At 42.2% G+C, this 18,406-nt stretch overlaps 1 non-coding gene across 1 annotated transcript; it reads left to right on the forward strand.

Annotated features, from left to right (window-relative positions):
* Nucleotides 1-4,681: 4,681 nt before the first annotated feature.
* Nucleotides 4,682-4,785, forward strand: LOC147866384 (U6 spliceosomal RNA). Its single transcript, XR_015529595.1, has one exon. It is a non-coding gene; the product is annotated as a U6 spliceosomal RNA (small nuclear RNA).
* Nucleotides 4,786-18,406: the final 13,621 nt, after the last annotated feature.

Raw genomic sequence — 18,406 nt, forward strand, 5'->3', positions numbered from 1 at the left:
CCGGATGCTACCCATGTAGCCTTCATCATCTAGCCGACTGGCTGATATCAGGTTCAGTCGAACCTTCAGAACGTGTCGGACATCCTTCAACAGCAGCTTGCATCCGGTTGGTGTTGTCAACCACACGTCTCCTATGCCGATAATTCGGCATGTACCTTCTGTCCCCATCCGGACACAGCCGTGATCACCGGCTGAGTAGGATGAGAAGCATGTCCGGTCCGGGGTAAGGTGGACTGACGCTCCGGAATCGACAACCCACGTTGTCTTGTCGCCGCCAAGGTTCAACTCACTCTCCTCGGTGATGAGCATCAACTCTTCTTCACTTGCCGCGATTGCCGTCATTCCCTTCCAGTCTGGCCCCCTCCGGTCTTTACCGTTCCGGTCCGGTGTCCGCTTCGAATCGGTATCGTCGGTTTCCTTGTCTTTTTGGAAGTGCTGACAGTTCTTTTGGAAATGTCTCGGCTTGCCGCAATAGAAGCAGGTAGGCCTCCCCCTTGACTTTGACCGTGTCCCCGACTTCTTCCAATTCTGGGGACTATGGTTTCTTTGTCTTCTGCATTCCGATTCGGTAATGAGCACTTTGGAGTTGGAGTTTGTATCCTTGTCTTTCTGACGCGCCTCCTCATCTAGCAAGCTCGACTTCACCTTGCTAGGGATAACGTATTCCCTTCTGGCCCGGCGTTGCCCAAAGTGACAACCAACGTTTCCCAACTATCTGGGAGGGAACTGAGCAGGAGTAGTGCTAGTACCTCATCGGCGAGAGGTACTTCCAATGACGTTGCCTGGTGGATCAGCCCCTGGAAGGCATTCATGTGCTCCGCCATGCTGGAGCCATCTTGGTACCAGAGTCTTACTAGCTTCCGAAATACCGAAACCTGATTAACAACATTTTTGTTCTGAAACATAATGCCGATCTTTTCCCAGAGCTCATGAGCCTTGCTCTCTTCATTGAAGTTGTTGTATAGACTCATGTCGATGAAGCACCGTATGTACGTCATTGTCTTCATGTGCATCACCTCCCATATCGTGGCATTGATTTTGTCCAGTCTCTTGTCCCCGAACTGAATCGGCAACCAAAGGTCTTTAACCACGAGCATGTCCCTCATCTTCGACTTCCACACTGAGTAATTGGAGCTGGTGAGCTTGAACATGCCTCCCAACGAGTCGTCCATTTTTCTGTGTCGTTTTGCTCTGATACCAGTTTGAGGGAAATACGGTTTCCTAAGCTATGCTTGGCCACAACCGAGACGTTGGATCAAGCACAGAAAACAGGGATGTGGTGAGATGTATCTACACACGAAACAGTAAAGAAGAGAGTGCACTGGATGTTAACGTGGAAAACCCAAATCTAGGAAAACCACGACAGCCCTCAGACTGCAAAATATCACTATATCAAGATTACAACAATGGGGAACAGAGGCAACGACCTCTTGCTCCCTCGCTTCGCCACCAGGCGGTTACAACAGAGGCAACAATGTCTTCCTCTCTTGTCCTCTCTCTCTCTTTGTACATAGTTACGCTCAGAATTATGGCCACATCGATAATCACACAACCCAACTATATCATCATAACTATTAAGTTTGCCCTAGGTCATATTTATACTAATATGACTTTCAGGCTATTTACAAATATAGCCCCAATGGGCTCTCTAGAACATATTTACATATATGTCCCTTCCATCCGATGAGAGGTTCTCACCGGGCCTGCAACATCCGGTTCTCACCGGGTCTTCCGTTGCCGGGTACTCCACATCCGGTTCTCACTGGGTCTTCTGTTGCCAGGTACGCCACATCCGGTTCTCACCGGGTCTTCCGTTGCCGGGTACGCCACATCCCAAAATTTTTTGAAAAAATCTCTTCATAGTCCATCGGAGCTTGGACATGACGTTTTGCAAATACCTGCCAAAGCATCAACCACCTCCTCTTCCAAGAGAGGCCTCACCAAATTAGCTTGTGCCGCATCTGAAATTTTGTGTTGCATTCCCTCTAGCACATATTCTATCATAGCAAGTTGTTCGAGGATATTGTAACTATCCGAAAGCAACTCATGATAGTATGAGGTGACCGCCTCCAAGATCTCTAAAATATCCTCCGACATAAAGCCATCTTCCTTAACCAGCTTTGTATTGTAGATATAGTTTGTTCTAGTTTGTTTATGCATGAAAAATTGTTTATTAACCTAATCCCCATTTTTGCTCCACCATGCCGTCGACCTCCTAAATAGCATCGTATTTCTAGATGTAATCAAGTGTTGTAACGTTTCTTTGGCAGCCTCAAGGCTTGCCCTAAACCATTGGCATCGAGGATCTTTCTGTAATAGCCTTTTGGCAGCCACAATTGATCTCCTTAAACACATTTCTTCCTCCTTAGACCTCGCAATTCTACTTTTAGTCACCCGATGGAGATAAGTTGAAGTTTCAATAATCTTCCCTCGAAGTTTATCAATTGTGCCACACCCAACCGAATTGCTTTCCCATATACGCCTTATGTTTCTACTCACCTCTGCATCCTCAAAAAGTTTTTTGTTGATCCTCACATTGTAGTCCCTTGCTGGTCTCCTCTGTGTTTCTAGCGTTATCTTAACCGGCATATGATCGGAGTAGGCTAAACCTGCAATGATTTCAACATTAGTTCCAAAATTTTCTAGTTCCGAACTGATGTATATTCTGTCTATGCGAGACATGCAAAAGCCATGAGTACTGCAGCTTGCTCTCAAAAAGCTTTGTGAACTTTGAGGCTTTTTTATTACATGCCAGGCATCTTTCACCCCCATTCGACCCATCAGCTTATTCTTTCTTTCCTTATTTTTTCATGCTTTTTTAGAAGCTTTTTATTTCCTATTTTATCTCCCTCATCTGAGATCCAAATTTAGAGATTTAAAAAGATACAGGAAGATCCCTTTACGAGCTTTCTAACCCATATTTAAACATGATATTTGGGTGACAAACAAAAGAGTTATGACCATTCCTTTTAGACTGTTTTTGGGTGGCCCACTTTTTCTCTTTTTACTTTTCTCTGTGTCTCTTACATTTACTTTTGACTTCTTCTTAAGGTCTTGATTCGTGTTATTTGCCTCCAAATGTGAATGCTCCATACCTTCTATTCTTCTAATGTTCAATGGCTCGAATTCTAAAAACTTTTTCACAGTATCCAACCTTATCTCATTACCAATATGAGTAGTAATGCTCATAGAGCCCTTATACTACTTCACACTCAATCTCACAAGTTAGGTATTGAAGTTGCATCATAGTATCAAAATGTAACAAATTTGAAGACATGTAAAGTATGCAATTGGAATTAGAATTAGAATTTTTATCGTCCATAAAGAGGCCAAATTTGACCTATGGGACCAGAGTATACACGTGTTCTTGATATGTGTCTCCTTCCTAAGAAGAGGTATTCATACATTGAAGCACAAAGTCTCTATGTGAATAAATCATACACATATGACCTCAACCTTCTAGGTGGAGGATGTCAACCTTCAACACATCAACACGAATCTTTGAACATCCGACATCTTTATGAAAGCCCTAGGGGCTAACAAGCTTCAACAATTCTCGTCGAAGCTTGGTTTTTCGACTTCCGATTTGCCGAGCTTGAGGGGGAGCAAAGCCAAAAGCTTGACACTAGTGGAGCTAAAAGCGGAGTGGACAAAAGTCAGACAACAACGGAGCCGAAACCCAGACATCACAGCCAAAAGCCAACCTGCACCAAGTTGAGCTTGAAGGGGCATAGTAGTTCAAGGCCGAAAGGTTTAAAGCCGACAGTTGAAATGCCGAAAGTTGAGCTTGAAGGGGCGTGTTGAGAATCAAATTCAACTCTAGTGTGTGAACACGTCTCAAGAATATGTAATATGTGTGAACACACCACCACTATGTGACATAACTAATGTGTCATAACAGTTACATTCTATGACACATACTTAATGAGTTAGTTAGTTAAGGCTTTCCCCCTTCCCAACATTCTAGTGGGAGAGTGGGCGTTATAGTGAGAGAATGTAGAGAGTGTGTGTCTTGAGATATAAATTACTCTCCTCTCTCCTTTGTAACTGTTGGTTGAAATCATGTTCTTGTGAGTATACCATTTTTCTATTTTTATTTTGTGTCTCTCTTCTTTCTTCTCTTCTCTTCTCTCTCACTCACACACGCATCTCCAATCTATTTCTGAATGACATAATCATACACTTGATTATTTACATATTTACATCTCCATCTTTATGTAAAGGTTTGATCCAATTTGTAATCCAATCGTATGCATACCATGTTGCACTATCTGATTAAACATATCACTTGCATGTGCTAGCATTTCAACCTTTATACATTGAAGATCACTTGCCTTTCGACAAGCCAATTTGTTAAGTCCTATGCATATATTTTTTTCAATTGTAAAGAAGGGAGACATATGTGAAAGAGAACCGTAACACATCATCTTTCCGGCAAGAGATAACTTATATAAATTCTTACAATGCATAGAAAAGTCAGGAAGAGTTAAGTCACCATAACTCTTAACACATTTCACTTTTAGATTTCCCCAAATTTTAGTACATACATGTGCTTTCTCTTGCGTTTAGAGAAATCGTTGAGTCACTTCCCATATTGTTCTCATTCTTTGAATAAGCCTTTTGTACTCATGCAAATGCTTTTCGTAACATTAAATGATATAAGCATCTACATGTGCTAGAGAGAGAGAACCACTTTATAACATTAAATTGGAATGATACAGAGAAGATTAGCATGGCCCCTACGCAAGGATGACACACACAAATCGAGAAAAAGAGAACCACTTTATAACATTAAATGATTGAAATCGTCAAACATGACATGGATATCAATCATTGTAAAGGAACAGAAAAATCTCTCCTAACCAATGGGAAAGTAACTTCTTTTTTGGGGAAAAAGAAGTGACATTGAGAATTGAGTTACATGTTCTTTTCATGCATTTAATGCAAGTACATCTTAAACAACCAACCATACAATCTCTCTCATCATACACCAAGTTAGTTGAAATCATATCTTATTCTACTTCTGCATCGACTTTTGAGGGTCTTAAGGGTGTCTCTCGATTTGACTTGACACAAACTAATGGAAAAACAACCGCCACCATCTCACACATACACACACACACACTCTCTCTCTCTCAACCACAATGTGCACTCTCGATTGCAACAATCATTGGTAAAGTTCTTGAACATCAAGAATCGCAACTCACTTTCACATGTATTAGGTGAAATGTAATATTTTGGGTCTCATAGGTCATATTTGGCCTCCGGAGACGATAATACAATCTCTCTCTCTTCTCCAAGGTACACACACGTACACGTACGCATACACATGACCACCACCACAACCACAATCTTATGATATCTCTTGCCTTTGTCCACATACTTGTGAATATAGGAAATGGGCTCCTTCTTCATTCAACCAAGGTAGCCTTCCTTTGTGAAAATAATACACACCCCAATGAATGAATGGGACCCATAAAACATCCATTCAAAATGTTTGATTTCTTACTCCCCTTTCTCTGTTCTCACGAGACCTTCTGCTTCCTATCTTCCCTGCAATTATCTGTGCCCTAAATTTCTTACCCCCCCCCCCCCCCCTCCCCCCCTTCCTGTTCTCTTCAGATCGGCTTCAATCTCTGCAGCAAATTTAAGTGTGCAAACCTCTCTTCCACATTACTTCAGCAGCTATGGCTGCTTTTTTCGCCTCAGGTAAGGGACAGCTTCTTGCTCAAAAAGAAAAAAAAAGAAAAACAGGAAATGTTTTGTTCAAATTCGACTTTATCGCCACTCCTGTTGGCTCTCATTCAGACCCATCAGATCTGATGCGGCTCACTAATTCGGATTCAAATTTTGCTGATTCAAATGGATTCCCGTTCTGTTTGAACTTGGGATGTACTGTTCCATCAAATCCGATTCTGTTGAATTCAGAATCCCGATTAAGGTTTCAATTTTGTTTTTGATTACTCAAGGGGAATCAGATTGCACATATTATTCTATTGGATTTCCGAATTGGAATGAGCTATTGAATAATCCAGTTTACGTTATTGTATACTATGAAATTTAGATTTCCTACAAATTTAGGTTTAGTATCATTTGACGAGGCACTTTTGTTTCAACAAATCTTGATAGTCCAATACGAGGGACCATTATACTACATGCACCAATCATTTGGCAAAGAACGCGAGGAATTAATCCAAGAATGCAATTCAATGGTCAAGAGAGAAGATTATATCACATAACCCTCATGGTCTTGACTCTTCCTTGTATATTGTTAACACAATTTAGTGATACCATAGTGTTCAATGTCCATTATTTAATCCAATATATAAATGGGAGCTTCCTAACAAAAAATTATGACATTTGAGTAAAATCATAAAATAGGTTGAAAGATGATAGAACTACCATAGCATCGATTTTCACCTCGTACGTGCATTTCTTGTTACTACATTATTTTGCTTCATTTTCATTGTCCTTTAAAATATTACGAAACAAGGTATTACCAATTTCACATAGATGATCCCACTTAAGATCCCAATTAGTATTGCCTTAGCATATGCCAATTTTTTCCCACTAATTTTCTCAACACCCTTATGCATTTTCGAGCTCCCTAATTTGTCACTCAAATCATTACATTCTACCATAATATTGCTCTATTTTGGAGCAATTATTCCCATGTCAATCTCCCCCACGATGTCATAAAGTTTGTTATCGAGCATCAAAACCAATGGCTATGAACAAGGAGTACAGAGAGCGAGAAAGAGAGATACAGCCATGCCCGGAGTCATTAGCTCCAAATATACCTGATAGGATTGATGCTAATGCACACTCCATTCCAACCTTTTTCACATAAATAACGTATGTTATCCTTTTTTTCGTTCGGTGAAGCTAATCCAATGACATCACTACGTAAAATCTTTGATATATAATAGAAGCAACAAAACAAATAGATAGGTAGTGTCAAGAAATCAAGTAATTGCTTCGATTATTAATAGTTATATAAGTACAATATGGAATAGTGAAACCCTAACCCTAAATATTTGAAATCTCAAATACAACTTACAATAGTAGTCGTTAGCTCTTCTTGAACCTGTTGATCAATTTAACTTTTTCTTCTCCCAGCTACAATTGGCTTGAGAGTCTACATATACCTCTTAAAAGACTATTTGCATGTCTTCGCATGCTACCACATATACTCCCCCATGGCGTCCATGAAAAGTACCATGTCAAAGCTTCCTATTGTTGTCTAACGATCTCTTAATAGACTTTACGAGGGTTTATCCAATTCTTGTATCACACATTGGAGATTCAAACCTTAGTTGTTATAAAGCATTTATTCTTTTGATTAGAATTTTCTATTCATGAAGTAAATACTTCAAGACAAGTTGACAATTGATTGCATGGAAGCCATTTTCATATACTACCCTTAGCATCCAATTTCAACCCCTTTAACTCATTGGATAGTCTTATATTGTTGGTATTTTATGTATTTAACATGTGTTTTAAAATTTTAGGTATTCTATGTATTTAACATGAGGTTTACTAAATAAACTACCTAGGAATGAGGAATAGGGACCACGAAACCAAGGTAACTGCTAGCTACTAAAGATTTGGTTGATTTAGCGGTGCCATCAGCCATTCAAACCCTACTTGACGCAATGCTTCTTCCGTCACCCATGAAGCTTCCGCTATTGATCGTCCCTGCCACTTGACCAAAAAACGACTTTTTCCCTGTTGAACTTGCTTGTTCAAAATTGCCTCTGGCTCATAAGCCATGTTATTTTGCTCATCCCAACCCTAGGTCACATCTGAATGAAATCTTTTCAATAGACTAACATGAAAAACATCATGTATTTTTTATGTCACTAGCAATTGAAACTTGTAAGACACATTATTGATTTTCTTTGTGACAACATACAGACCATAGAACCTATGATTGAACTTTGGCATTAATCTCTCAGGCAATGGCCAACTTGAAGCACTTACAAGCATAAGATCCCTTGGAAAAAATTCCACGTGTTCTCGTTTTTTGTTGACGCGAGCGATCATCTATGTCTTTGTTTTGTTGAGGATGGCCTCTGCTGTTTCCATCTTTTGCTTCCATGTTTCCAAGAAATTGTCAATATCTAGCTCTCCTCTAGGCCTCCTATCTTTATGTTGAATTAAACCAATCGGCGTAAGTACATTTTCCCCCATTGCTATTTTAAAGGGAGAAAAACTAGCACTCGAATGAATGGCCACATTATAGCAAAATTCTAGCTTGTCAACATGATCCACCCAATTTGTCTGATCAGCCGAGATGTAGTAGCGAATATAATCTTCAATACATTGATTAAGCCTCTCAGTTTGGCCATCCGTTTGTGGATGAGCCGATGAAGACATACGAAGTTGCGTGCCTAACACCCGAAATAGCGCTTGCTAGAAACCTCTTTGTAAAAGGTGGGTCTCTGTTAGAGATGATTATTTTGGGCAACCCATGATACTTAAAAATGTATTTAAAGAAAATATGAGCCACATGATTCGCTGTTAGAGGTGGTTTAGCCGGTATGAAATGGGCTTGCTTGGACAAGAAATCCACAACCACCATCAATATGAAGGAAGATCCACGATGAAATCCATGCTAATCGCATCCCATGGCCTGGCTGGAATTGACATTTGTTGCAGAAGTCCAAGTGCTTTCCCTCTCCTCGCTTTCACTGCCTAGCATACCTTGCATGTACGTACATAATCAATAATCTCTTCTTCCATTCTCGGTGTTGAGCGAGCAAGTCGACCAGATCCGGATCGGATGAATAAGCAAGAGCTGGATCGGTGTCCGGATGATATTGGGAACTAGTAGCCGGATCGGAGACCCGGATGGATTGAAACCAGTAGGCCGTTAGAGGCCTACGGATCTAGCCTAGTATGTAGGCATATTTTCGGGAGTCAATGATAGTCGCTCATGTGAGTATTGAAGTACCTGTCAGTCCTTTATGGACTTGTATAAAATCGCTATCTGAGCACATTCTATGTAAAGAATATTGAGAGTATTATTTTGAATACCTCAAAGTCCGACTCGTCACTATTCATCCGGAAAGGTCCAGACGGTCTGGTTTGTATCCAGCTATATGTTGATGATTTAGTCATCGCCGGACCCGGAAAGGATGAAATTGGTCGAGTGAAGTTCCAGTTGTCGGACGCATTTGACATGAAGGACATGGGGGACCTTCATTATTTTCTTGGGATTGAGGTGATTTGGACCCCCAATGGCATATTGCTCTCACAAAGACACTATGTGTTGAATATATTGTACAAGTTCGGCATGATGGAATGCCGATCGATCTCCACACCCCTGGACCGGAGCTTGAAGCTACGTCCTGACTTCAGCTTGGCTTGTGATGAGAAATGTTTCCGACAAATTGTCAGAAGCCTCATATACTTGACAATCACTCGGCCCGACATCAGCTACCCGATCGGAGTGATCAGCCAGTTCATGCAGAAGCCGACCGTTGAGCACCTTTAGTGCGCACACCGGATACTCTAGTATGTTAGTGACACGAAGGACCGGGGACTGTTATACCGACATGGTATAGTTGGGAAGCTAGTCGGATATACTGATGCCTACTGGGCTGGTGATGCATCGGATCGCCGATCCACCTCCGGTTACATGTTTTCTCTTGGTAGCAAAAAGCAGCCAATAGTGGCTCTATCGAGCACTAAGGCTAAATACCGGGGTGCTACCATTGCCACCTGTGAAGCCATCTGGCTTCGGTGACTACTGCGAGATCTCCGAATCGAGGTGCTAACCCCGATCCTGATTTATTGTGACAACATAAGCAACATACAACTTGCCAAGAACCCTATATTCCATGCTCGGACAAAGCATATAGAAGTGCATTATCACTTTGTTCGCAGGCGTGTCCTGAGCGGTGAAGTTGAACTTCGGTATGTTCACACGGATTGGCAGGTTGCCGACATCTTCACCAAGCCACTCGGATTGGACAAGTTGTAGCATTTTTCGGAGATGCTCGGCATTCAACATCTCAATGTGCCGCACTTGAAGGGGAGAACAAGAACGAGAATGAATGGCACTGAACAAGGAGCCAAAGAGGAAGAAAGAACCAATGGGGGAAATAAGTAGAAAAAGGAAGCCAAGCCGACCGAAGGAGTCGGCACATCTGAACAAGTCGGAGCAAGCAGCAGCAACGACAGAGTCAAGAAGGATAGAGCCGACCGGAAGAAGGCCAAGACCCGGACGTGGTCTGATGTGGTGAAGGGCCTAAAAACGGAAGATGAGTTGGAGACTACCAACTCGGACAAGAGCTGGAACGAATCGGAGGAAGCCGATTCGGTTCAAGATTCGGAGAAGCCGGATCAACTAAAGGCCAAGCGGACAAGAAGGCAATGGAAGTCGACACTGACATGCAGGAACCAATGGATCGACAAGCATCAGAGTCATAACAACGAAGGAGCAGAAATGGGCCTATTGAGCAGAGAAGCCGACCAAGGAGGTCGAGGTGTGCAGTACTGAATGGGTCGTGGGAAGCGGAACCAGATCGGACGAGGAGCGCGAGCAAGGCGGGAGGACGTCAAAAGGAGCCGGAGGAAAGGACTGGCTACTGCAGACACTAACATTGACACTGAAACTACAGAATATTGAGAGTATTATTTTGAATAGAGTTTTATGTTCTGCGCTCTCTCTCTCTCTCTCTCTCCTATGTATGCTTATTCTCTGTGTTAAGCTTCCATTAAACCTTCTTCTCTTGACTGTTACTATCCGGCAGAGCCAGTTTGGCATAAGCTTTCGCATGCTAACTTTAACCCTCGGCTTGGCTGGTGACTACTGTTATGTGTTGTATCTGAGGCATCCTGCTTAGTGTGTCAGGTAATGTATGTAACTTACCTTTTTTATGTATGATTTCCAAATCGAATTCTCCCAATAGGTCTTGCCACCTCATTTGTTTTGCTGATAATCGTGGTTGTGATTGGAAGTATTTTAGAGAGATATTATCTGTTATTACCCATGTGAACTTATCTTGTACATAATGTCTCAATTTTCGGAGAGCGTATACTATGGCCAACATCTCCTTCTCATGTGTCGGCCACCTACTCTCTACTTCCGAATTTTTTTTGGACTCTTATGCAATTGGGTGTGTGTCCTGAAACAACACGACCCCATATGCTTGATCACATGCATCGATGTGGATCTTGAATGGTTCCGTGAAATCGGGTAATTGGAGCACTGATTGTGAGCATACGGTCTCTTTTAATTTATCGAATGCAGCCTGTTCTCTTGTTGTCCATTTGAGCATTTGAGCACCTCTGATGAGATCCGTGAGTGGGGCTGCCATTTCACGAAAATTCCTAATGATTCTCCTAACATATTACACAAATCCTATAAATTGTTGTACCTCTATTATCTTGGTAGGTCGTGGCCATTTCCTTATTGCTTCTACTTTCGTCGCATCCATTTCTAGTCCATCCCTTCCTATTCGGAACCCAAGGAACTCTATTTCCTCTACAACAAACTCACATTTTTCTGGGTTGGCGAATAACTTATGTTCTCTTAGTCATTGTAAGACTTGAGTGACATGTAGCTTGTGTTCTTCCAATGATTTGCTAAAAATTAGCAAATCGTCAATCTATATTGTTACAAACTTATCTAGATAGTCACGGAAAAGATCATTCCCAAGCCTACAGAAGGTCCCCAACGCTCCAGTCAATCCAAAGCTCATGACCAACCACTCAAAACTGCCATATCTAGTACAAAATGTTGTTTTCTCAATGTCCTCTACTGCTATCTCGATTTCATGGTATCCGGAGCGCAAATCGATTCTAGAGAAATATTGGGCGCCTTGTAATTGATCAAGTAAATCAACTATTACAGGTATAGGATATGTACTCTAAATTATAATTTTGTTCAAAGCCCTATAATCCATGCACAATCTCATTCTGCCATGCTTCTTTGCTACAAAAATTATTGGTGCACCGTAAGGAGAATGTCTCGGCTGGATGAAGCCACAATCTTCCAATTCTTGTAATTGCTTCTTTAACTCTTCGTGTGTTGCATTCATTCAGTAGGGAGCTTTCACGGGTGGCATGATTCCCGAAATAAGAGGAATTTGATGATCAATTGATCGTTGTCGCGGAAGTGTCTTCGGCAACTCCTCTGTTAACAAATCACTAAATTGATTGAGTATTTCGTGAAAACTATCATCACCCAAACATACCGTTTTCAAGTCTTGATTTTGTTGTATTCTTTTCTATAGGGAGGTACATAAATAAAGTTGCCCGTTGTTGTGAAAATCCGTCACTATGTGCGGATCGTGAGGCGGAACCGCCGGGGTCTTGGATCGAAAGGATTTGACGTTTGTACTAGCTTTAGCGAGAAAGTATTTAAGATAGATTGAGAGATATTGATATGGCTAGAGAAAGATTGAGATGGAGAGAGAGGGAGATTAAGATTGAACCCTTGACTTTAGATTTGAGAAACAAGATTAATACATCACCAATTGGATAACGAATTTTCTTTTTTTTATTAATTTCTTGATTAATACATAGCTCCGTTTTTCTTTTTCATCCACTCTTTTATAGATGCCCCCATGCATATGATGCATGTGAGGGTGCAAGACATGCATGTAATTAATGCATGAAATGCATGTTTGCCATTTGGCGCTCATGCATTGCATGTGTTGCATGATAACCATGTCACTCATTCAAGCTCTCATGTATGAGAAGTATAATGATAAAATGTAACTTTAAGAAATGACTTGGCTTAGTGATAAGTTTATTACCTCCTTCCTTGGAGGTGCAAGGTTCAAGCCTTGCTTGCATCCCTTTCAATGCACAAAATATTACTAGGCTTTAGTCTTGTATTTTACAAATGTTTAACTGCATATTACACCTTCAGTTGACCTCCAATGAGCCGACAAAACCTATAGACGATTTTTTTGTGTGTTCGTTTCACACCGAAATCTTCAAGACACCGTACGTTGCGATCAACCTATCCGACTAACCCGACCAATCCGTCTGTCCGGTCCCGACCGGTTCGATCCGCATTCCATCCGGTCTGGTTCCGGTTTCGGTTTCGGTTCCGTCGCCATCCATCCAGTTCGGTTCTCCAAACCCATTACGAGTAGTTACACCACATCCATCCATCCGAATAGTTTAGTCCAAGTCACCTTGAACATTCTGTGCTCCACACATAGATAGAAAGTAATAAGTTTTGGCTCTGCTTATATATTGTGGGATCCTGATTTGTCCTATCTATGTGGAATATCTCAGAGTTTTGTTTTTCTCTTCTTCTTCTCAAACTTCACACTCACATAACTTGACATTTAGTTGTCCGTTTCAAATGTTGTAAAGTGCATTCGAAAGCTCTTAAAGACATCCATCTTTTCGTACCAAGATATTAAACTAATATAAAATAGTATCTTCACTATTATTGTTTCATATTGTGTGTGAAGAACCACACTTGATTTTGTACATTCCATGCAATTTTCACACCATTGCCGAAAATCTTCACGACATCCACCCCCACCAAACCGCACGTCCTCCGGTACGTGCCAAGAAGAGAGAGTGTGTGAGATTTCAGATATGGTGATCAATTAGATTCCTCCATGTCCTCATTCACATAACTCAAGTATGTAGGTTCAGTCCTACTATCTTCATCGTCGAGGTGATTGAGGTCAGGATCCTCGTCTTGTCTTTTCTTGGAAATTTTTACTCATTTTCCCGCAATGGGTATGGCCAACCTTAATCTGTCTAGCTCCGCAAGGTGGTATGTGGCATTTTCGTTGGCACTTGTCGCCACATATGGTCAGAACCACCTTCTTGTGAACTTTCTTGTTTTCCTGTGTTGATTGTCAAGGATGTTGTTGTAGACCAATACCCAATCTCCTTCTTCGATATTCTTGGGACGTAGTCGATGTGTCTTGCCGAACCGAATCTTGTTCCTCACTCGGGCTACCTCCATCATCTTTCGTGCTTTTTCTAAATCTTCAGGCCTTCTTTCAAGTTGCCTTATCCGTGCCGCTAATAATTCTTCTTGGCTCATCTCATTTTCCCATGGTATAGGTACCCATGAGGCGATCATCCTTTCGATGGGCATTACTGGCTTCTGTCCATACATAAGCTTTGTTGGCATATACCCTGTCTCTGAACTGTGTGTAGTTCTATTGGCTCACAAGGCATAGGGCAATAGTCGTGGCCAGTTCCCGACTCGACCGTTGCATGCTCGTACGATGACTTTGACGATTGGTCCATGCTCTCACTCGATCTTCCCATTCGCTTCTGGATTGTAGGCAGTCGTGAGTGAGAGCTTCACGCCTAGTCGTTCGAAGAGCTCCGTTGTTTCATGTACATTCAACTCCCTTCGATCGGCCACTATCTTTCCCACACATCCGTATCGGCAGACAACCTCTTCGAGTAGAAATTTGCAAACAACTGACATCGTCTTATTTGCCAAGGCCCGTCCTTCCACTTGATTTGCCAGAACTAAGTACTTCATTTTTCCCACTCTCATTGGCATCGAGACTAGATCCACCATCCATTTGAAGTGTATGGTGAACCGGTATGTCGGTCGTACCTCATCACGATGACGTATGTTCGAATGTACTTGGCAAGTTTCGCATGTGGACACAAAATGGAGTACATCTTTGTACATGCTTGGCCACCAATACTTCTCCTTCAACTTTTCGAATGTCACCCATGTTCGTCTATGACCTGCCCAAGGACTCTCGTGGAATTCAGTCATCAGCTTCACTTGCTCTTCTTTCTTCACCACCACTCGACGTGGCATTCCTCTCCTTCTTTTTGGGTGTCGCCCATGGAATTCTCCCTTCAGGAAGTAGTGGTAAGCTTTCTTCCGGATTCGTAGAGCCTCCTCCTTCGTCAACAAAGCATCCGCCATCATTGTTCTTAAGAATCTGTCGATTAGTAACCACTCTCCTTTGTACTCGTCCTCGTTGAAAGCATGGAGGGTTAGCGTGCCCTTGTCTTCTGTCGATAGTCGGGCGATCTTGAAGAAATCAAGGGTGACGTCTTCATCTTCTGAAACCATGTTACATTCATTCTCAAATCTTGCCCTCGATAGCATGTCAGCCATGGCATTCTTCTTTCCTACAATGTCGCAGATCTCTGTGTTTAAAGACTTGATATAGGCGATCCACCTTAGCATAGCTAGATCTAGTGTTGCACATCCTGAGGTCATCCCGAGGATTGGGAGACAATCTTTCTCAATTATCACTTCCGACCCGATTAGGTAGTCTTTGTCCATCTTCACTGTAGACACAATACCCCAAAGTTCCCACTTGACTTGGTCGTATCTTTGTTGTCGTTCGCTGAGAACCTTTGCTCCGAACCGGATGGCATACCACACATTATCTTCTCCTTCTTGGTTGATGACCCACCTGATTCCAGTTGGGCTCATATCTACAGTCACATAAATCAGCTTTCTTTCGGTATAGTCGGCCTTTCTTAGTGTTGGAGCTTCAAGAAGTAGTTCCTTCAATCTTCACATCGCGTTTGTATGCTCGTCTCGCCATTCGAACTTCATTCTTTTCTTTAGCAATCCATATAATGGCTCGACAACATGACCGTAGTGCGGAATCCAGATATGATAAATCAAGCATGCTCCAAGGAACCTTCGAACCTCTGTTTGGGTTACACATTCTTCTTTCATGTCCTAGATTGCGTTCACCTTGGATGGCGAAGGCTTTTGGCTGTATGCTCCACACAAGTGACCTACCACGAAGATCTCTGGTTGCCCGAATGCAGATTTTTCTCCCGAAAATGTCAAATTCGCATCTTCGAGCCTTTGGAGCACCTTCTCACAATCTTTCATATGATCCACGACGAACTTTCTACACCCTTCCTTATCTTTTGATTCATCCTTCTCCTCACCCGAACATTCTTTTATTGGAATATCATCCAAGAATGGCATCGTGATGCTTGGGATGCAATCCTTCAAGCCTTGTTCATGGTATTCACCATATGAGCCACCGAGTTCGTTGCACCTTGAGGTAAGGTACACATCCTCACAAGCCCGATCGAAGTCCTCATGGTTGTAATGTCACGACTATCGATTGCCAACTGGAATTGATCGTATCTAGAGTAGAGATCGCCAATGGAGTAGATGGACCGGCCCACAAACGCCTCAGCAAATTCATCCACACTCGGACTAATTCCAACATTCCGAATTGTCACCTTGTTGATGGCTTGAAGATCCTGGATGAATGACAATGATCCATTCTTCTTTGGCACCGTGAACCACGTATTAGAATAAGGAGCATTCAACGGTTCCAAAATTCCCGTTTTCACCTTCTCTTTTAAGAGCTCGATAAGCTTCAGTAGGTATGCTCTCGGAACCGGTATCGGTTTCTAATTCCAAGGCACATGCGGCACCGTGAAGATCACCATCAATTCTACCATCCTTGGATCATCATATCCGATTTCCTGTGGGAGAAAAGCGAAAGCCTTCCCATGTTTTTCAAGCATTCCGCAGAACATTCGCTCCTCTTCAGGGAGGAGGAAATCCTCCTTTCCAACTCTTAGCTTTCTTTTTTTCTCTTCAGTGAAGACGTGACCTATTGACTTTGGATCCCTTAAGCTTGGATCATTATTGACTTCCTTCATCTTTTGCCAGCTATCTTTTGGTAGCAGAACCGCAACTGGCTTGATATTTCTATCCACCGTTTTATATTTTGTGTTAACTTCAGCTTCCTCCATCAAGATGCTTCAATGGTATTCATCGATGATTGCGTACATGTTGACAGAGTTAACCGAAATCACATGTTGATTGTGAAGATAGCTCAAGTCCAGGACTTCCTCGATTTTGCCAATGGTGTCGTTAAATGAGGCTTCTTCCATAATATGAGTCACAAATTCTTCTTCTTCTATTATGTTCTCTTCTTTCAGCATCTTCTCGAAGTCTTGTATCTGACGCTTGTCCTTCTTGTTGGGTAGTACTACTTTACATGCGCCACTAGGTGTGACACATGTTGCTTCTCCTTGCAATCCATGCACTCTACTTTCTTGTGGGGACTTGTGATCACTTGGACTATTTGTGCTCCATTCTTCAATAGTCCGCTCTAAAAGTCCAAGGATTCGCCTCCAAGGCTATCTCGATTTCTGTCATGATTAGCTCACACCGTTAGGAATTGAACATATCTTTGACTATCAAGACTCTTGATTCGCGCGAAGGCTGCTCCATTATCGAACACCTTAGTCTCCATCCGGGATGATGTGATGTATGGTTGTCCAAGGATGACAGGATGCGAAGCCGATTCTTGCACGAAGAAGTGTTGATCCATCTCCACATCCCCAATCGTGACTTTAACATTTGGGCAAGCTCCGTACAAGTCCTCTGTGGCCTTTGTTGCCACTCGAATCTTCCATTCGTGGTTTGTATTAATTGGCCATCTTCCATTTTTGGAGAACTCAGTTGACATGAGGTTGATGTCCAAGCCATGGTCAATCAAGGCTACCACATTCTCTTTCTTCTCCCCGATCTTCATTGGCGTGTCCGTTGTCGCTCGTGCCCAATGAGGTCAAGTATAGTGGCTGTCCACCATATCTTCATCGACTTCGTCCCTTGCCATCGTTATGACGTTTGTTTTGGCTTTTAATGGCTTCTCTTCTTCCTCGTCCGATTGTTGTCTTTTTCTCTTTACAAGGTCCACGATCATATCATGGAACTCCTTTTTCGTAATGTCGAGCAATTCCTTCAAGGACAAGGTCACATGACTATCGAGAACATGTTCCTCGAGAATCTTCTTCAGATCTGTTGTTTGCTCTATGTCCAACTTTAGCTTATAGGTAGGCATAGTTCTTGTTCCAAGCAGGTTCTTCGACTCCATTTCTTTGACTCGTTTGCTCGACTCCCCTTTTTGACTTGAATCTCCTTCCTCCGTTTGTAAAGCTCGACTCGTTTCTGTATCTTCTTTCTTTTTCACGCTTCTTGTTTCATGTCCGTGTTACTCCTAAGGGCCGGACAATAGCCTAACACAGGGTGTCTACGGAAGACACTTCACCAAAGGGTGTTACAGCGAGGTAACTTAGACTAACGATTGATCAGACCTTTATCAACTACTTAAGCAACATATCATGAATCTTAATACATGCGTAAGATAGAAAGTAATTAGCACAGAACGGTAATCAATACATAGAGATAAGACAATAGGGCTTTATTAATTATCCGTCCGATTTACAATGTAACCGGGCCTTTTTATAGATCATCGGCTCTGCATACAAAACGCTGCCAACCGGGACACTGATATGAACCGGTTCGGATCCAGATCGGCATACCGATTCCGGTCTGTCCGTTCACTTCTCAAAATATACTTAATTATGTAATATTCTAATAACAGCTTCCGATAATTCCTGCCCTTTCACATTCTGGACTGTCCTCCACTCCTTGCCGGTTGGCTAA

This window comes from Azolla caroliniana, unplaced genomic scaffold (genome assembly GCF_043228905.1).
Source record: "Azolla caroliniana isolate FFs.n. ecotype wild unplaced genomic scaffold, voAzoCaro1.0.p SCAF_3, whole genome shotgun sequence".
Lineage (NCBI taxonomy): Eukaryota > Viridiplantae > Streptophyta > Polypodiopsida > Salviniales > Salviniaceae > Azolla > Azolla caroliniana.